At 43.2% G+C, this 21,440-nt stretch overlaps 1 pseudogene; it reads left to right on the top strand.

Moving 5' to 3' along the window:
- Positions 1–11,668: 11,668 nt before the first annotated feature.
- LOC131413371 (butyrophilin subfamily 3 member A3-like) lies at positions 11,669–19,716 on the top strand (annotated as a pseudogene).
- Positions 19,717–21,440: the final 1,724 nt, after the last annotated feature.

Here is a 21,440-nt window from a genome sequence, read left to right as displayed (position 1 = left end):
TGGTCCAGGCCTAGAAGGGGCCGACTCTTCTCCTGGGTACCCAAGGGAGGCTGGGAAATGTCATCTTGTTGTGTCCCCAGGAAAACAGGGTACTCTGATTTGGTGAACATATAACAGTTTCTCCCATATGACTCTTCTAAGCAATGAGATCCTAAAATCCCATTAAAGATGGGTATTATTAGATCAGAGATCCTATATAGTTGGCCGAAAAGCCCTGGCCAAGTAGCCCCTGTGCATGATCCCCTTGGGCTTCAGGTTGGCAGAGAGGGGTGGCTGAAGGCTCTCCATAGGACCGTCCCCGTTCCTTGACTCTACAAACGTTATTAAGCACCACTTGGGAACCAAGGGCAGAAAGTGCTAGACAGTGAGAACGCAGCAATGAACACACATAGTCTTTTCTTTTTCCCCCTTTTTCTCCCCAAAGCCCCAGTAGATAGTTGTATGTCATAGTTGCACCTCCTTCTTGTTGCTGTATGTGGGACGCCGCCTGAACACGACCACACAAAGGGTGCGTCAGTGGGTGCCTGGGATCCGAACCTGGGCCACCAGTAGCGGAGCGTGCGCACTTAACTGCTAAGCCACAAGGCCGTCCCCACACACATAGTCTTTACTTTCTCAGATCCTAGTCTAGTAGAGGAGAGAATATGAAACAAATAATATCATTGCAGGGATGCGTGAGGAATTTGTACAAAATGTGGCGAGAGAGGAGAGGGTGGGGTGGGAAGAGGGGATTCCTGATCAGACACCTCTGTTACAGGGACCTGGGACCTCTGAATTTCAGGAATCTGCATTATCTCCTCCTTGTAAAAGTTTCTGAGCTCTCCCAGTGGCTCTTTGAAACCTGTTCTTGAGGACATTTGGGGAGATGCTTATCACTCTAGCTGTTTGGAGGAGGAAGGAAGGGGACTTCATGGGTGAGGGTCAGCTTCTTTTCCCTTCTTTCCCAGTCACTGAGGGCCCTGGGATGCCAGAGTTGACCTGGCTCTCTCTTATCTCGCTCTTTCTGCAGAAAATGTGACTCTGGATGAAGACACTGACTACTTTGAAGTCCTTCTGTCTGAAGATTGCTGAAGTGAGAGGTGGAAACATACAAGGCAGGATCTACATGAAAAAAATTGGAAGGTTTTTTCCTGACCCTTGTGCACTGGGCATCGAGTCCTTCTCTTCAGGGAGACATTACTGGGAGGTGAAAGTGGGCAACAGACTTACTGGGAGCTAGAGGTTTGTGAGTAAAACATGGAAAGGACTTGGGGAATCACAAAGTCACCTCAAAATGGAATCTGGGCCTTGAAACTACATGCTACTAAATATTAGGCCCTCAGCTTCCATAGGACCCTCCTCCCCCTGACCGAGCTCTCCAGCAGGGTGGGGATCTTCTTGGACTATGAGGCCAGGGGTGTCTCCTTCTATAGTGTAGTTGATGGGTCCCACATCTACACTTTCCCCCAGGCCTCTTTCTCTGGGCCTCTCTGGCTTTTCTTCTGCCTCTGGTTCTATCACCCAACCCCTCGGACCACCTGCCACTGAGGCCATCAGTCCCCAGACTTTCTCTCAGTTGAACCTCCAGGGGAGAACTGGGAACTGGAGTTGAGGAGCCACTTCTAGGCACAACTCCCCCAGGGATCCACCCCAGCTAGTGGTGGAAGTGGATCCCCTTTGAACTTTGGTCTCAGAGCTGCAACCACATCTTTCCAATTCATCCAGGTCACTGGAAAAAGGCTGAGGACAGCTTATAATTCTCCAGGGCTAGGTGGTGCAGAAGGCCAGAAAGGATGATGCCACCCTATAGAGTCTTTTTAAGAGAGTCTTTCTGGTGTTGCCACCCCAGCTAGAAACTGAGAAAGAAACCTCAGGAGAAAGCAGAGACAAGAAATACTGATGGAAAGACTAAAGACTAGTGGCCTGAAGACTGATCTCTGACCTTGTTCTCCTGGAAATGTCATAAAGAAAAGAAAGGCCAATGCCCACAAGTAGTGGTTGTCTTGAATGCCTGCATAACAGAACAATAGCAGGAAGCTGGATCTGGAAGGGGCTTTGGGGTTTTCAAGTCTTTCATGCATAGGCTTTATTTCATTTTAACCCACATGCAACCCTTGGAGACACTAAATAAAGTGCACAGAGAAAAGTCAATTCTCCAGGTCACCTCCTGGTCTGGGACTTGATGATACATTCAACATTCTTACATCTGATCCACATCCTACCACCTCTGAGAGTCCAGTCATTCCTTATCAAGCAATTTCAAAGACTCTTTCAATGACACTGTTCATCCCAGATTTTTCAAGTTTTCTTTTCCATTTTGTGAATTGGTTTACTGCTTCTTTCCCTAAATAACTTCCTACTTTTAAAATATATTTCTTCATCAACAGTTAAGCGCATATTCTTTAACCTTTTTCTATGTGTACAGAAATAGACACACACACAGTTTTTCTAATGAAAATTGGACCTTACTATGCATATTGTCCCATGACATGCTTCTTTTATGACACTAAACCTTAAACACTAATCTTGTATTATTCATAATGAAGATGGTTTCCTTTCTTTGCTGTACAAATAATGCTGCTATAAACATCTTTGTGTGTAAATCATCTTGCATAGCTCTGGTCACTTCCACAGAATAAATTTCCAAATGGCATTTGTCATTAGGACAAACTCTTGTAAGTGCAATTGGGACACTGGAAAGAGTATAAAAGGGACTTGAATTTTTACTATGTGTGTGCACACCTATCTATTTCCTACAGGAAAGAAGTCTCTGCATATATTTTGGTATCTATCAGGCTCATCTCCTGAAGTTAACAGTAGAAGCCCACCCTTCAGGTTTGCATTCCTTCAGCACCAGTTCCAGGCATCTCACTCTCCTCCAAGGAAAACTCCAACTTATCAGCTCTGAGAAGTAGGACCGAATCTACTTTTTGCCTAACATATATTTTTACGGCTTACTCTGCATGAAGCACTGTTGTAAAAAAATTGCCTGAATTATCTCTCTGCATGAAACACTGTTGTAAAAAAATTGCCTGAATTATCTCATTTCATCCTCACAGCAGCAGCAACCCAAAAAGGCAGGTGTTATTATTATCTTTATTTTACAGATGGGAAAACTAAGGCACAGAGAGGATAAGAAACTACCCCAAGGTCACACAGCTAATAAAGCTCACCCAGGCAACCTGATTTCAGAGTCTATGGTTTAACTACTCCATCATGCCCCCTCTCCTCACCAATTTTAAGTTCAGTGCCTGATAGCTACTACATGGTAAGTTCTCAATAAAAATTTGTTGAATTAATGAATTATTTCCTGCTCTTTTTCACATGCATTTCTCTCCATGGTCTTCATGTAAGGCATGAATGAGGAGTAGATTTGGGGCCCTATTTCCTTGAAAACTATAAAGTTGAGAGATACCAAGTGTTGTGCCTAGAAACCCATTGTCTAAAGTTCAGCATTTAGATTGGAAATTAAGGCTGCTTTTCTGTGTCAAAATAACTTGGATCCTCCAGACAGGAATGGAATGGTTCATTCTTATTGATATAATTTCCAGCAACAAAGCTTTTGATAGACTGTGAATTTTTATTTTTAAGTTATTTTATTGAGGTTATATTGGTATAACATTGTGTAAATTTAAGGGGTATATTATTATTGTTCGGTTTCTGTATAGATTGCATTATGTTAGCCACCAATAGTCTAGTTTTTTTCCGTCACCATACGTATGTGCCCCTGTACCACTTTCAACCTACCCTCACCCCTTCCCCTCTGGTAACAGTAATCTGTTCGCCTTATCTTTGTACTTGTTTATCTTCCACATGTGAGTGAAATCATATGATTTTTGTCTTTTTCTATTTGACTTATTTTGCTTAACATGATACGCTCAAGGTGCATCCAGTCATCACAAATGACATGATTGTGTCTTTTTTATGGGTGAGTAGTATTCCATTGTGCATCTATACCACATCTTATTAATCCATTCATCCATTGATGTACACTGGCTTGCTTCAAGTTTTTGTCTATTGTGAATAATGCTGTGATGAACATAGGGGTGCATAAATCTTTTTGAATTATTGGTTTCACGTTCTTTGGATAAATAGCAAATAGTGGAATAGTGGATCATATGGTACTTCTTTTGTAACTTTTGAGAAATCTTCATGCTGTTTTCCATAGTAGTTGCTTCAGTTTGCCTTCCAACCAATGGTGTATGAGGGTTCCCTTTCTCCACATCCTCTCCAACCCTTGTTGTTTCTTGTGTTATTAATTACAGTCCTTCTGATGGGTGTGAGGTGATATTTCGTTGCAGTTTTTATTTGTATTTACTAATAGTTAGTGACGTTGAACATCTTTTCATGTGCCTGCTGGCCATCTGTATCTCTTCTTTGGAAAAATGTCTGTTCATATCCTCTGCCCATTTTTTGATCAGGTTGTTCATTTTGTTGTTGTTGAGTTGTATGAGTTCTTTATATATTTTGGAAATTAACTCCTTGTCAGATATATGATTTACAAATATTTTGTCCCAGTTGATGGGTTGCCTTTTTGCTTTGTTGGTGGTAACCTTCGCCATGAAGAAGGGTTTTAGTCTATGTAGCTCCACTTGTTTATTTTTTCTTCTGTTTCCCTTGCCTGAATAGACATGATATTAGAAAAGATACTACTAAGACCAATGTCAAAGAAAATATTACCAATGTTTTCTTTTAGGAGTTTTACAGTTTCAGGTCTTACATTCAAGTCTTTAATCCATTTTGAGTTAATTTTTGTGTATGTTGTAAGAAAATGCACAACTAGTCTTCAACAATAGAGCCAAGAACATGCAATGGAGAAAGGAAAGTATCTTCAACAAATGGTGTTGGGAAAACTGGATGCGAATGTGCAAAAGAATGAAAGTAGACTGTGAATTTTTCAAAGGAAGTTTCTCAGTGAGTAAGAAAGCAGGAAGCACTCAGAGAAGGCAGTTGTTTTCCCCCTTTGCAGCTGCAGCATGACCTGGGGAGAAATATTATTTCTGTTAACTATGTAGTTGGCTTCATCAAACATGCCTGGTATCCCAGCCTGATGAGCAGCAGGGCAGATTGTTACTTTCTGAGTTAATTTTTACTTTCTCAACCCTCTGTAGTGTAATGCTCACTCTCCTATTTTATTTTATCTCTGAACTCAACTCCATGCCTCTCCTCAGTTTCCTTCACAAAGATTTTATGCCTGCTCCCCTTGAAGTGATTTGTGGGGCCCTACATCCTACAGATCCTCCAGACCATCAATTCCCTTCTTGTGGTATCAGCGGAGAAGAGAGCACTTCTCTCAGCAGATGCCCCGGAAGGGACAGAAGGGACCTGAAGCAGAGCTGTCCCTGTCTCAAGCTGTTCCTGAGAGGCAGTCCTGGCCCTCCTGCTGGCACAGCCTCCTGGAGGTAACCTGACTCTTACTAGGAGTGACCAGGTACCTGAGGCCAGACTGTCAGTATCATTGGGATGGCAAGGCATTTAGGAACTAGAGATTCCCAGATAAAAATACCCCACTGACCATTTTAGAACATATAACTAAAAGGTACTCTTGCATTTATGTTTTAGAAACAGCATTGGTGCCTCAAGCATTTCAGAACTGTGTTCTTCTACGTGATAGGTGTGCTGAAGTTTCCAGGGGAAAGTGCATTGATGTTCCTAACTTACTTTAAAAGACATCAAATAAATAAATAAATAAGGATAGAAATAAATAAATAAATAAATAAGGATGGATGGGGGATGAACAGCAGGATAGATTATAATAAATAAAGTATAGTTAAGTGTTCACTGTATAATCCAGATAGTAGGTATATTTGGAATTCACTGAGAAGGTGTTTTAACTTTGCTCTCTGTTTGAAAAGTTTCATGATAAATTGTTGATAGTCGGGGTTGCGGAAGGAAGAATTGTATTTTGTTGCTGTTGACAGAGACCAGAAGTACCACTGGCTTCAACAGAACAATGGTTTGATATCCTCTTACATAAAATGAATTCAGAGGGCAGAAATCCAGAGCTGTTCTTGCTGCTCAGAGATGCATCCCATGCCCCAGACTCCCTCTGTCTTTATTCTCTGCCTTCTCAGCACGTGGCTTCCTTTCTCAAGGTTGCCTCATGGTCACTAGGTGGTCCCTGCACTCCAGCTCCAAGGACCATGTTCTAGGCAGATGGAAGGAGGAAGTAGGAAGACTATGGACCTCTCTTGAGAAACACAACCAAGCAACTTCCACCTATAAATCATTGGTGCAAACTTAGTCCTTTGGTCATTTCTATCTGTAAGGGAGATGAGCACACGGCAGGACCCCCCCAGATTGGGTTGGATTTCTAAGAAGGAACAAGGAATAGATATTGCACAAGCAACCAGCCACATCAACAACAGAGCCTAAATTCAAACTGTTGGAATATGATCACATTCCATCAACCAAGTTCACATCAAAGCCCTGGGAGATTTAATCACTGTCTTGAGATGACTATAAACTATCTTAGGAGGCCCTAGACCACAGGTAGGACCACTTTGTCCCAAAGACACCTTATAGAAACAGCATTCGCAGCCTATCCAGAGTCTAACCTCAGAGAATTCTGCCGGCAGAGGAGAAACGAATACACGTGAAAACACAAATGTAGCACAAATAAGGCACAGAGGGCGACGGAAGCTGCTCAGCAACACTCCAAATAAGAATGTTCTGAAAATGTAAGATGTGCCCATCAGTCACTAGCAGCACAGCCTCTGGAAACTGAAAATTATATGATGTGGTCGTGGATCTGAGACCTGAGTTTCAGAGGTGCTGAAAAGGTGGAGGGGATCTGGTTTTCCTTCCAGTCACACTTCCATTTGGCTCTGCTGTAAAAGATGTCCTCCTCCGTGTGCCCACCTTCAAGCACAGATGTCAGCAAACAGCCACAGAAACATTTTAATTAATGCACATCTTCCTCTTTCCACACATTAAAATCTTGTAATTTTTCTGCTTAGTTCTGCTGATAAATCTATTGTGATATAAAAGACATTAAAAAGGGGTATATAATGAAGTACTGATGATACACAAGTATACTCATGAATGATTCAAATAGGTAAACACAGAGAGAGACAAGCAGTGTGGGAATTAGGGTTGGAAGTTTTCTTCATTTTGTACAATCCAACACACTTTCGGTTTTCATTCTAATGTTCCCACTGGTTTCTGCCCAGCAACTGCCTCCACTGAGCCAATCAAAAAACTAGCTCTTCCAAAAGAGAGACTCTGTTCATGTTTCTCACAGTGAGCTTTCTTCCAAAGCAGATTGTTAACTATAATGGAGAACTATTGATTACCTTCATTCTGTGGGCTGTGATTTTCAGATGAGAATGCCAAGGGGTAAGTGGGGGAAATGGGTAAAAGCCAGAGCCACAGGCCCTGGAAGGAAAGAGCCTAAAAAGCTAAGAGTGGCTACAGGGAAGTACTTACCCAGAGAAAGGGGTTTGGTGCTTGTGTATGTGCTGAGGGGACGTGAGGGGAAGGTGGGAGACAGTGCAAAAGGTAAGGACCTGCATTGGGAAATTTGGTGGGAGGGTGACAACCTGAATGAAACTTGCCAACTGCATGTTCTTAGGAACTTACCGTGGTCAGAAAGGAACAAAGGACTCTTCTAATCTCTCTTGGTCATCTCTGGAATGTATTGTAAGAGATTCTAAAAAACAAATGTGCCTTAAAGCTTTATAAGTAAAGATGTTCATTACACATTTGTAATATAGAAACATCTGAACCAACCTCCACATGTAACATACGTATACATATATGTCAGTTGGAGGACGGATAAACAACATATTGTCCAGTCATAAAGGGATTTCCGTATAGTCATTAGGAATCATGTTTTTAACAAATACTTTTTATTTATGATTGTTAGAAAGCTGGATCCAATTTGGATATTTAAATTGCATCTGCAGTTTGCTATTGTAGATTTTACTATGATAAATAACCTTAAACATAAATCTTTATGTTAACATCTGATTATTTTTCTTTAAGAGTAATTTCTAAAAGTGGAATTTATCGGTCAAAGGATGAAACATTTTTAAGGCATTTGGTATATACATATGGCCAAAATGCTTCCAGAAATGTTTACATTCCCGTGAAGCAAAGAATACAGTTACCATTACAGATTGTTCAAATTTTATTCTTTTATATTTTTTCTAATTTATAATTGTATATAATTAGGAACAAAAAACAAGGAATACCATTAAAATAAGTGAAAACATTTTCCCTACTCTGAGGAAAGAAGAGAAATTGTTACCTATGGTAATAATAATAATACCATCCTCTCTCTAGCAGCATAGGGAACAGTTTGAAGAGGAGACGATGAACTGAAAGGCAATATTTTGTCTGAGGGTGTGTCCAGGTTTCAGACAAGGGTCTGAAGGAGAGCCAGCTGCATAGACTTCTGCTCCTTTTTCCCCAACAGTTCCGGGACTGGAAGGTACTGTGACTGGGGGCCTCATGCTAGTTTGTTTTGGAGGAGTTGGTGTTTTCTGAACAACTAATATGTTGCAGTCACTGTAATTACTTGTAACAGTTATTAATTGTTAAGTCATAGATGAAAACATTCCAAATTTAAAACATTCAAATAATTTTCAAGGTATGGGGTGCAAAGGACAAAAGTATCTTTTACTGAATCCCCCAATTCTCAGTTTAGCATATACCCTTTTAGACCTTTTAAAAGGCAATTATAAAAACATGCATATACAAATTTATACCTTGGTTTTTTATACAATCATTAGGATTGTTCTGCAATGCGCTTTTTGTTCATTTGCTATGTCTTGATTACCTGGGTTAGTGACTGACTATCAACTAGTCTTAACTGACACATTGAATTCATTCATAGAGATGAGCCAATATTTAACTAACCAGTCTCCTATGCATGGCTGGTTAGGTTGTTGATTGCTTTTTTACTTTTGAAAATAATGCCACAGTGTCATCCTTAAAACATGCTTCTCTCTGGACACACGCAAGTGCTTTGCTGGACCAGATATCTGGAAGTGGAATTGCTGGGCCAATTCTGCACATTCTAAAGTTCATATTTCACTTTCTTTCATAAGTGACTAGAATTCAAATAGATTGTGTGACGTGACTGAGATCACACAGCTTGTGAATCATAGAGCCGTTACCTGGTTTCCACACGCTTTTTGTTCCTACACCTAAAATGTAGTGGGTCTGGCACATAGCGTGTGCTCAGTAAATGTTTGTTGAATGAATGAATGAAAAGATGGATAAGACCTGGTGTTATTCCTAGCTCTCCCAGTCACTAGCCTCACGATTAAGAAGTGGCAGTTTTGGGGCAGTCCGTGTGGCATGTTACTTAAGTTTGGTGCACTGTGCTTTGGCAGTCTGGGTTGGAGAGTTCGGATCCCAGGTGCGGACGTACATCATTTGTCAGCCATGCAGAGGCAGTGACTGACATAAAAAATAGAGGAAGACTTGCACAGATGTACATACACCATTTATCAGCCATGCAGAGGCAGTGACTGACATAAAAAATAGAGGAAGACTGGCACAGATGTTAGCTCAGGGCAAATCTTCCTCAGAAAAAAAAAAAAAAAGGAAGTAGCAAGTTAAGCATCTGACTGACTTCAAGCCTCCCCCAGGGAGTTTGCCTGGATTTTAACCAGAGTCTGATGGGGCATGATTTGAACTTGGTGATGGCCAGGGGTTGGGACTTAGAGGAGTTTGTAGTGTTGCTCCTCAGATGGAGACACCCTCAAGTCATTTGTTAGCACCCTGTTCTACCTGCCATCCTCAGGGAAGGAGAGGATACATGATGGGAGGGGACCAAGGGGGAGGGAGGGGCTAGGTCTAGAGTTCTCAGTCTTGTCTCTGAGTAATCCACATAGGCCTGCTCTCAAGCTCTCCACTATCTAGGGATGCAGCCAACTCTGGGATGGTTAGGATGGAAGCCAAACTAGAACTCCAGCTAGAATCAAGCCTTGCCAGCTGGTATGGGCTACATACTTCCCTTATCACAAAGGATCACAGTGATGCCACAGACCATGGCTAAAAGTGGTGGAGGTGGTTTTCTGAGCTAAGATAGAGTTGGGAGCACTGGGCAGGGAGTGGGGAGTTGCAAGGGCTCTACCTTTGAACTGAGAGAACCTCGGTATTTAGTAGAGGCATGAGCTTTGTTGGGCTGCTGTGTGCTCCTAGATTCACGTATTTATTCCTTTGCAAGTGCCAGCTGTTAAATCTCTGCCTCAAAAAGGCAATTCTCTAGCAGTGGAAAGACTATGACCATGGAACTTATCCATCTCTGGTGAGCCCAGAGGCCATCTGCCAAGGAGCATTAGTGAATGCATGGTGAAAGAGAAGACAGGAAATGAATAATTTCCTTCCCAGGGATGTTTCTCCCCCAAAGAACAATTGTGAAAAGAGTTCACTGAGGCACTCTGAGTTGTAATACTCTTACATACATATCCAGGACATGATTGCTCCTTAAAATCACTTTAGTAAAAAATAAGAGTAATATAGGCAATACATTTATAAAGGCAAGTCCTACATTAATATAGGCAAATCCTTGTGGGAGCACAGGAGGACAGGCTTTCTGTCAAAGACAGACCGAAAGAGCAGATCACTACAGAGATAGAGTCTTGTCTTCAGAACTTTCCACCTCCCCTCCTGTGTGATGATGACCAGTTAATCTGATCATCTAACTCAATTTAAAATGCTAGTGAGTATTGATGGATTAATATGTTACTCCTCATCCATTCACTCATTCAACAAAATTTATTGAGGGTTCCATGTGATCCACACACTGTTCCACGGGTTCATTACACATTAGGAAACAAAACAGACCAATACCCTTGCCTTGTGGAGGTTCTATTAGAGCAGTTGGAGACAGAGAGTAAAGACAGGAGCTCTTTGCCGTAATCTTGTGGTCAGAAAAGCTTTCGTGCAAGAACTGAATTCAGAGGAAAGACTTGGAGAAGGTGATGGAGTGAGTCTTGTGGATATCAGGGGGAAGAGGGTTCCAGGTAGAGAGAAGAGTCAGGGCTGAGGCCCTCTGTCCTGGCCTGTTCAAGGACCAGCAAGAAGGACAATATGACTGGAACAGAAGCGGAGAGTAGGGGAGATGCAGTGAGAGCTGCAGGTCGTGGAGGGCCATGCTGGCCATTGTGAGGACTTGAACATCTACTCTGAGTGAAATGAGAGTGACTGGAAGGTGCTGAGCAGAGAAATGACATGATGAGACTCAAGGAATGTTCTGGCTGTTGTGTTGAGCATAGACTGTAGGGGACACAGGTGGAATCAGAGGACCCACAGAGGAGGGTCCTGCATTAATCAGAATGTGATGATGGAGGCTTGGACCTGGCTGTAGCAGGGGAAGTGAGGGAAAGTGGAAGGATTCTGAACATATTTGAACTGTAGAGTCAAGGATTTCCTGAGGGGTTAGGGTTAATGTTTGCACATTTAATACTACATAAATAACATTTAGTGTTAAATGTATGTACATTTAACATTACATATTTTTATGAATGATTTTCTTTGTTGAAACTCAAAGGTAAAGAGACTCTCAAGCAGACAATTTGGCAGAAGAGGATCCTGAGTCACTACACTAGTGACTGTGTGTTTCACTCTGAGTCAACCCTGGGGAGGTGGAGGTTTGATGTGGAATTTGCCATCTTCTTCCAGGTCATAGTTTCTGCGCTACTCCTTCTCGCTTCTCTCTGCAGCACAGAGGAAAATGGGAAGTTCCCTAGATTTCCCTCTGCTCAACCTGCTTGTCTGCCTCGTCTTGGTCCAGCTGCTTACCCCTTGCTCAGGTAGGGCACATTCTGCTTTTTGTATCTGAAGTAGACAATTACCTATTAGTGCTCAGTCAGAACCTCTGATAACTTCTCATACCTGAAAGTTTCATCCAAAACTGAAGGTGACATGCCATTAAGACAAATTGTACTTCTGTTAGGATCATGTTCCTCTCTAGGATTTTCACACCTCACTCTCCCTGACTGATACTCCCCTCACTTACCCTCATAGCCCTTAGACCCTCTGATGGAGCTTCTCCTTTTATTGACTAGCTCAGTTTGCTGTGATTGGACCCCCTGGGCCCATCCTGGCCCTAGTTGGTGAATATGCTGATCTGCGCTGTCATCTGTCTCCAATGATGAGCACGGAGACCATGGTGCTGATGTGGGTGAGATCCAGCCTTGGGCAGGTAGTATACTTGTTTACAAATGGGAAGGAAGTAGAAAACGTACAGATGGCAGAGTACCAAGGGAGAACTTTGATTGTAAGTGATGACATCACTGAAGGGAAGGCTACTTTCCGAATTTACAATGTCAGAGCCTCTGACAGCGGAAACTACCTGTGTTATTTCCAAGATGATGACTTCTCTGTAAAAGCCATGGTGGAGCTGAATGTTGCAGGTGAGCCTCTAGGTTTTGTTCTGAGATCGTTCCCCCTTGGGATCTAGGAGCAGAGGCAGAGTTCACGCTCCAAATCCTCCTCAGAGCATCCTAGCTGGTCACTAGGAACTGCCGCCACTGCCTTCTCACTTTGTTCTCTGAGGCCCTTGGGAAAGACACAAATTTTCCTCCAGGGAGAATCCCTCCTGTACTCTATATTATCAAGTAAAGAACTCCCTCATGCTGGCCACCAGGGGCTAAGCAGGCAAGTGGAAAGTCAGGGAATAGGAAGGATAAGAGAATATCTCCTCAGTGATGGCACACAGTTGTTTGGATTCAATTGTGTTCCGGATCTCTTCTGTGGCCCCTCCAGGTGCACATTGCTGTGGGCCCTGGGAGGCTGACCTGTAGGACAGCATCTGTGCTGCCAGCGTTCCCCCACCAAAGGTCCCCAGCAACACACCTGGATTGACCCAGGTGTGTGTATTACTTGTTGCGGGGAGGGAGAATGCACACTATGTGGGAACCATGTGGTGTCCAAGATGGTGTTAGAGAGAACTTGGGATAGAATTTGGGTTTGTGTTAGCGGAGATGGGTGAGGGTTCATGGAAGTGGGGCTTTGCTATGGATTGGATTCTGTCAGCAAGGGGGGGGGGTGTGATTCTGTGGGTGGATGTTTTAATAAGTCTTATCCAGGAGGAAAACTAGAGTGAGGCTAAAGCTGTAATTGGTCAAGGAGCAGCAGTCACTCATAGCCAGGATAGGGAAATGTTTGGTCATGATTGGACAGTGTTCATTTTTTTCTCTGTGTTCAAACATATTTGTTGAGTGGTCTTGTTTTTTGTCTTGACCCATCATAGTGACAAAGGGCCCTTGTCTGATGTTGATGTTCTATGAAATTGCTTATGTTCAACAGGAAAGCATTAAGACCTGGCTGATGTACAGATGTCAAGGGTTGCATTTCTCTTTCTCATGGCACTCTCTTGCCCTGTGGCTTCTGGCTGTGTTTGGTCAATGGGGAGCCATAGCAGAAGATGGAAGGAGGGAGAGAGGAGAGAGAGGTCTAGGTAGTTATCCCCCTGGCTTTATCCTTGCAGGGCTACCTCTAGCTGGCTGTATTCCCCTCCTGAAGATCACTTCTCCTCTTAAGAAAGCCCTTTCTACATGATGCTCTTCTTTCAGGTCTTCAAAATGGCTTCTTCTCCACTTCCCCTTCGGTTTACGGGTGGGTGGTAACAGCTCCACTGTTACTGGCCCTGGCGTATTGCTCTATCCCATGTAGTTTTCCCCTCACCATGACCATGCTTTTGAAAACAGCTCCATAATGAAACAGCCATTGAATTATCTAATGTGAGTGTGCCACTGATTTCTCTTGAGATTCTCATCGATACAGGAGGCTCCAAAGAATTCAGACTCATTTATCTTTCCACAGCACTAGGTTCTGATCTTTACATTGAAATGAATGGTTATGAGGACAGAGAGATCTATCTGGAGTGCATTTCTACCCGCTGGCATCCCCAGCCCCTAATACAGCGGAGAGATGCCAAGGGAGAGGACATGCCAGCTGTGGCAGCACCTTTGGTTACAGATAGAGATAGCCTATATGCAGTCACAGCATCTGTGACTGTGAAAGGCACCTCTGGGGAAGGGGTATCCTGTATTATCAGAAATCCCCTCCTCAGGCAGAGAAAGACCACCAAGATTTCCACTGCAATTCAGTACCCCACTTAGCCTCAGGTAACTGTGCTGAGTTGTGGCTATTGAATGGAGGATGAGTGATTCTCTGTTGCTGACTCGGGTCTCTGTAGTGAATATAAGGCACAGAGCAGGGATCCAGAGCCTTCTTCTTACTAAAGGGATATTTCTTTTCCCCATAAAAATGTTTATGTCACAAATATTTACTAAGTATTTCCTGTGTGCTAGAAACAGCGACAGGCAATGGGAATTGGGGGAAAATGGTAAAGATCAGATCCTTAAGCAAAGACAAATGACAAAATGGGGAAAAAACTACATACAACTCACATCTTAGAGAAAGAGCTAATCTCCTTGAAATAGAAAACAACCCAGTAGAAAAATGAGCAAAGTTCACAGAAAAGGAAATAACACATGAGATGATATCCCATGTCATGCAATAGAGGAACATGTATTAAAAAATTTTCCACTTGTGAGATTAGCAACAAAACAAAACAAAAAAAACCGAGGTGGTAGATCACACATTCTGATGGGAGGGTTGTGAGGAGATAGTCACTCTTAGACGTTTGTTGGTATCATTTGGTATATTTTTGGTATGAATTGGGAGAAATTCTTTTGGGAGCAATATAGCACTATTTCTCCAAACTACTTTTTATTGATTGATACAAAATCCCACTTCTGGGAATTTATTTCACAGACATACTTGCATTTGTATGAAATGACTCATGTAAAATGTTATTCATTGTATCATTAATTAGAATAGCAAGAACTGAGAAATTATGCAAGTGTCCATTGATGGGGAAATTTTACGCAATGGAATATTGCACAGTTGGGAAAGAAAACACAGACATTCTCTCTGTACTAATATGGAAGCATCTCCAAGATGAACAAAAAAAAGCCAGATGCAGAGCAGTTTTGTATAGAAATCTATCTTTGGTGTAAACAAGAAAAAATATCTTTATATTTTTAAAATTTATTACATAGCACTGTATGCACTTGCATAGCACTCACTATATGTCAGACTTTTTATAAGTATTAATTGACTCCTTTAATCTTATGAGAGGGATACTATTATTATCTCCATGTTACAGATTAGGACACCAGGAATAAAGCAATTAAGTAATTAGTCCAGGATCATACTGCCAGTCAAGTAGAGGAGCCAGAATTTGAACCCAGGCTCTCCAGCTCCAAAGTTCCTATTCTTAACCACCATATTAAGCTGACAAATGAAAGGCTAATAAATGAGAGGAGGGAGGAGGGAGTGGATGGGAGACTTGGAGGGCTTTTTATATATTTTTTGATATTTGAACCATGTACATGTAACCTATTGAAAGATTAAATTAGAAAAAACATATGATTCTGATGCTCAAGTAGCTCATATTCAGAAGTGAGAAGCAGACAGTTCAAGACAAGTAATAGTATTATGTTATTGTAAGGATCTACCGAAGCCTTAGCCAAAGTTCACTGAGACTTGAGGAAGAGAAGGATCATTTGATGTCATGAGATCAACTCCATGATCCCCATCCTGGGGGTGAGAGGCTACAGTTCCATTCCATTGCAGACCCCTTCTGGAGGGCCTGGCCCTGGATTGCAGCCTTGGCGGGGACCCTGCCCATCTTGCTGCTACTTCTTGAGGGGATGGGTTACTTCCCATGGCGACAGCAGAAGGAGAAAGAGAGAGAGCAAGCAGAAAAAGATCTGGAAGGAATGACAAGAGGTATAAAACCACGAGGTAACCCAAGGCATGGGCTCAGGAGAGGGTGCCCCTGAGGACCTCACCCCTCCCCACCCCTAGCACCCACTTCTGCCCTGCATCATGTGTAAGGTTTATTTTCTAGAGGTCTTCCCCACTCCATCCCCACATCGGTAATGTTTTTTTCCTGCTTATTTTCTAGAGGAACTCCAGCATGAACTCAGTTAAGTTCCGACTCCCCCAAGAACCCATATATGACTCCCTATCACTGCTTTAAGCAACGTAATGACTTTTCACTTTTCTTCCATTGCAGAGTGGAGAAAGATCTAGTACATGGCTTGTGAGTGGCTCTGAAATTTTCTCTGAATTCACATCTGACTCTCTGCTCTGATATTTCCCAGCTCCTTTCCTCACCCCTAATGGCCCGGTGTTGAGAAAAGTCCAGGATCCCTTTACCAAGAGAAAGAAATGAGGGTGGTTGATTGTGGGGAAGCGCAGGAGAGTCATGGTTTTTAATAGAGAAAAGGCCCTTTAATTTCTCTCCAGGAGGGACCCACAGACTCTTCAGCCCAGCAAGGCAGCAGGGAATATCCAAGGTGCACTTGAAAGGAAAGGAGGAGGAGGGGATGGAACTCTCTAGATGAAGTGCCTTCCCTATGCTGGGAGCCTCACTAATTGCTTTACATAATCTGTAGGCTGCTGAGAAGAAAACAAAGAATGTAAGATTTAAGAGAATGAGAAAATCACAGAAGTAGGAGAGAGAAAACAGTCTCTTAAAAAGAGGAGTGGCCACAGTGGCTCAGTTGTCATAGATTTATGAGAACTGCTTTTAAAAAATAGTATCTGAAATTTCCACATTAAGTTGACCAAATTTTTTCAGAAGTAGGCAGGATAGAATACAGCTTGAGACAGATGGATTCTAGTGCACACACACAGACACGTGTACACACAGTGACACCTGTGCCCAAGTATGGGAGTGTAGATATATACAGAATAGATCTGCCGCATCTCAGCTGGGAAAGCACTTACATGGTGCCTGTGGTATCATCAGCAAGCAGTTAATGTTCTCAGATTTGACATTAAGGAGAAGAGGGGAGGAGAGTGTTGAACAGGCAGGGGAAGAAGGTAGGAAGGGTGGGGGTGAGGGTCAAAAAGAAAGATTAGATGGGTGCAAAAGAAGAGAAATGAAATGACTCAGAAACTACATGTTTCAGGTGACATCTCTCCCTTTCTTCCATTGTAGGTGGAGAGAAGTCTCAGGACTATGCTGGTGAGTAACCTTGATGTTCTCTGAGTTTCCTGGCACATGTGTACTAAGCATTTGAACCTTTTCTCTGCTGTGTGACCCATTGGCATTCCCAGTAGGAATAATCAGATCTAGCCCAGAGGCTCATTTTCCATAGGGGATACCACTCCTGCTTTTCTGGAGCCTCAGAGAGGATCTTGCAGATACAGCACCTGGGCATTTTCAGGCACGCCTCACCCTGCTGGCACACATGCCCACACCTCAGCAAAGCCTGGCCATGTCGCCTGCAGCCCCAGTATGATGGAGGGAAGGAAGGCCACCGTTTCTGAGACGTTGTATCCGTGACCCAGCAGAGCTATAGAAGAAAGACGCTGAACATTGGAAGAGACTGAAGAAAGGGGGAGGGGAAAGGTTTACTGAGCAGAATGGGTGGGGAGCAAAAGAAATAATGTCCTTTCCTTATCCACGTCTCCTGCCTTTCAGAATGGAAGATGGCCCTCTTCCAAGCTGGGGAGTGAATCACTGTATCTTCCCTAGGACAACAACCTGAGAGACCATGTTCTGTTTTTTTTCTTCTACCTCTTGAGATCCTGGGAAGAAAAGTCCCCATGACTGGGAGAGTTCATGTGGATGACTTGAAGTTCTGGTCTCAAAGGTGTGCCCATCATCAGGGTATTGTGCTGAGAGCCCAGAAAACCAGGGAGAGTTGCTCCCCTGGGCTTCCGCAGATCTTCATGGGAAGGAAGAAGCACAAAGGGTAGAGCTGAGGGAAAGGAGAGGCAGAGTGAACTAATACTGCAGGGAAAGGGAGTATGTGGAATGACCAAGGAGAGAAGGCAGTACACAAAGATCTTTGCTTTTCCCAAGCTTCCTATGCTACCTCCTGCTGTTGTGAGTCCCCAAGTTGCTTAATGTTTCTGAAATTAACTCTCTTCATTTTTAAATGATGATCATAATTCCTATTATGTGAGGGTTGAGGTAAAGACTAGTTGAAGTAATGAACATGTATTGGTCAAGAAACCAACAAGAAAGAGATGGCATTTTCAAACTAGGGGATTGAATAAAGTTTAGAAAAGGAACTTTTACGTAGGTGGGAGTGAGGTTAAGGAAAATCAACAAGGGAATGTGAAGTGCCCCAGGGCTCACAGTAGTGGGAAGCTGTCACCACCCTAGACTTGAAGGAGTAGGGAGAGGGAGCAGTTACTGGAGCCCAGAGGAAGCTGTAGCTCAAGGACAGGGCTGCCTGAGAGGAGTCATGTCTTTGTTAGAGCATCACCATCTGAAGTTGACAAGGAGGAAGTGGGGAAAATAAATGCTGTGCCTCTCTTTCCTTTCTCCTTCCAATCATCAGCTAGTACTTTCCTTTGGCCAAACCCAACAGGTAACCAGAGGCAAGGGACCCCAGCGATGTTGTCCATAGAGGATACATTCCTGGGGCCAGAAAAAGGTAGAGAAAGGTGGAGAGTGGATCTGGGAACACAGAAAGCCCCCAATATGGCCTTTAGCACAGAAAAGGCATGGCAGCCATTATAACATCAGGCACTTCCTCCATGCCTGGCCCTGGGCTTCATATAGAACATACGTTGTCTTTTTCTATCCTAGAGATTAATATTTTTATCCCCATTTTTCAGATAAGGAAATTTAGGCTCAAAGATATTATAAATCTTGGGTTTATGGAGAAAGAGACTGCAGAAAAGGAAAAGTCATTCAGCTCAGGAGTGGTAGAGCAAGGATTGAAGTGTAAATCTAAGCAACTATAAAAAAGCACATGTGGGCAGACTCATTTTGGGGAGGGAAGTAGGAAAAAGATGGAAGGAAGGAGCCAGCTCAAGATCTTGGGGGTTAGGCAGGCCTGACCCTCAACATTCTTCTCCACTGAACAAAAGACTCCTGTGCCTTTCTTTTGGTATTGCTGAGAGGGTCACATTTGGGGCAGGCTGGGGACACCAGGCTCTGAAATCGGACCTTCTCAGCCAGACCCAGATCTTCAAGGCTGAGTTTCTGAGGTCTAGGAACAATGGCTGACCCTAACCCATCCCATACTTTCTGCAGCGGTTGTGATTCTGGATCCCGACACAGCACACCCCATCCTCTCTCTTTCTCTGGACCTGAGGAGCCTGTGGATGGCAGTCACACCAGGGAATCTGTCAGACAACCCTAAGAGATTTTATTGGCATTACTGTGTGCTTGGCTGCAAGAGCTTCATGTCAGGAAGAAATTTCTGGGAGGTGGGGGTGTGGGACAGGAAAGAGTGGCATGTTGGGGTGTGTAGGGGAATGTGGAGAGGAAATATTTGGTTTATATAGCTCCTGAGAACGAATTCTGGACTATGGATCTGTCTAATGGGAAAGACTATCAAGCTCTCACTTACTCCAGGACCAACCTGACAAATGCCAACCCTCCTTAAAGAGGGGGGGGAATTCCTGGACTATGAGACTGGTGAGGTCTCATTCTATAATGCCATGGATGGATCACATATCTACACCATCCCGCACACCTCCTTCTCTGAGCCTCTGTGTCCTGTTTTCGGAATTTTGACATTGGATCTTACTGCCTTGACAATTTTCCCAGTGCTGCCCTGAGTGCAGAGTTCCCTTCTTTCTGACCTAGTGTCTGACCTTTCCCTGGAGACTCCAGTGACCCCAAGATCTGCTGATGGGAATGGGGACCCTCAGGCTGAAGTAACATCCTTGCTTCCCTCTGCGCAGCCTGGAGCTGAGGGCCTCCTCCTTCACAGCAACACATCACAACAATAAAATACTTACTAAATGCCCACCCTGTGTGAAACACTTCACTAATATTAATTTCATTACTCCATATGACAGTTGAGTTTGGTAGCACCTTATTTTCTCCTTTCTATGGATAAGGAAACAGGGGTGTAGAAAAGTGAATTAACTTTCCAAAGGTGACTTAGCAAGTGAATAACAGCTGGGATTTGAACAACAATAACTGACATTTATAGATAACTTAAAATGTACTGGGTGCCTTGCTAAATGCTTTAAGTGAGTTTCACTTGTTTAATCCTTTCAACAACTCTGTGAGGTAGTCTCGTTTTGAGGATGTGGAACATGAGACAGGCCCAAGTGAAGTAACTTATATAGTTTCACGCAGAAATTTGTGCTGCTGGGAGCGGTTAAGACCCTGTCCCACCACCATGCCCTAGCCTGTTGTTTTTTTCCTGTCCTGTTGCCTCCGTGGAGCCATATGCAGCCCTGAGTTTCGCTGCCCAGGGCAACCCAGGATGAGGATGACTGTAGGTGATCACGGAGGCCACACCCTACTTAGTTGCCTCAAGGTCGATTGTCAGAGCCCTTGAGGCCAAACTCTTCACTAATAATGGGCACATGTGCACCCACTCTGTCAACGTGATGTGTGATCATGGAGCCGGAACCAATCCTCCTACTTTGAAGGTCTCTAGGAACCTAACTTAATACCTAAAGATCATCTGTGGAGTAAGAATTTTGGGAGGAAGGAAACTCCATGAACTTTAGTGGTATTTTTATCACACTGTAGAATCCATCTGCAGGAAAGGGATATTCCCCCCCTGATCATTCCTTGATGATAACGGATGTTCCTTTCAACTGATGGATACTGGGGAAACACTACTCTCCATTATTACACTATTATTGTTCACTACTGTATCCCCTCTACTCGGCATGTGGTTGTCAAGTTACATTTGTTAAATAAACTTCTTAATAATCTTAACTCTTTCTCTGAGCTGTTTCTAGATTTTAAACCCTCACAGTTTACACACCACAATTTCACAGTTAACTTTAGAGCAACATTTTCACAAAATCTTTATTGTATTAGTTTTCTCTTGCTGCCGTAATAAATTACCAAAATTTTTGGGACCTAAAACAACATAAATTTATTATCTCACATTTATGAAGGTCAGAAGTCCAACATGGGTCTCACTGGGCTAAAATCAAGGTGTCTGCAGGCTGTGTGCCTTTCTAGGGGCCCTAGGGAATAATTTGTTTACTTTCTCCTTCAGATTGATGGCAGAATTTAGTTTTTGCAGTTGTAGGACTGAGGTTGCCGTTCTTTGTTGGCTGTCAGCTGAGAGCTATTTCCAGTTTCAGGGCTGTCACCTTCCTTGGCTTGTGACTCTTTTCCTCCATCTTCAAAGTAGCAATGGCAGATTGAGTCCCTCCCAATCTATGATTCTCTCCTTGTTCCTTTTCCCTTGACTCTTCCGCCTTCTTCCACTTTTAAGAACTAGGATGTCTTGGCCTCATCTGGAAGGAATCCACAGTTGGAGGTAACTCAAAGGAAGGAACACACCCTCTAGCTTTATTCCTCTCATGAAGGAGATTGATTATGTCAGGTTGTCATGATCCAAAGTGGCACAGCCGGGTGGGACCTGGTTTCCTATTAAACTACCTCATGGACAATAAGTCTTACTCATATTCAGAACACATATGTTTCCCTCTGCCTCAGGTCAACTACCACACAGGTTGAGCCCTGGCTTCACTGGATA

The sequence above is a fragment of the Diceros bicornis genome, chromosome 14, assembly GCF_020826845.1.
Source record: "Diceros bicornis minor isolate mBicDic1 chromosome 14, mDicBic1.mat.cur, whole genome shotgun sequence".
Lineage (NCBI taxonomy): Eukaryota > Metazoa > Chordata > Mammalia > Perissodactyla > Rhinocerotidae > Diceros > Diceros bicornis.
Note: the sequence above shows the minus strand (reverse complement) of the source record. Positions and strands in the feature narration are given on the sequence as shown.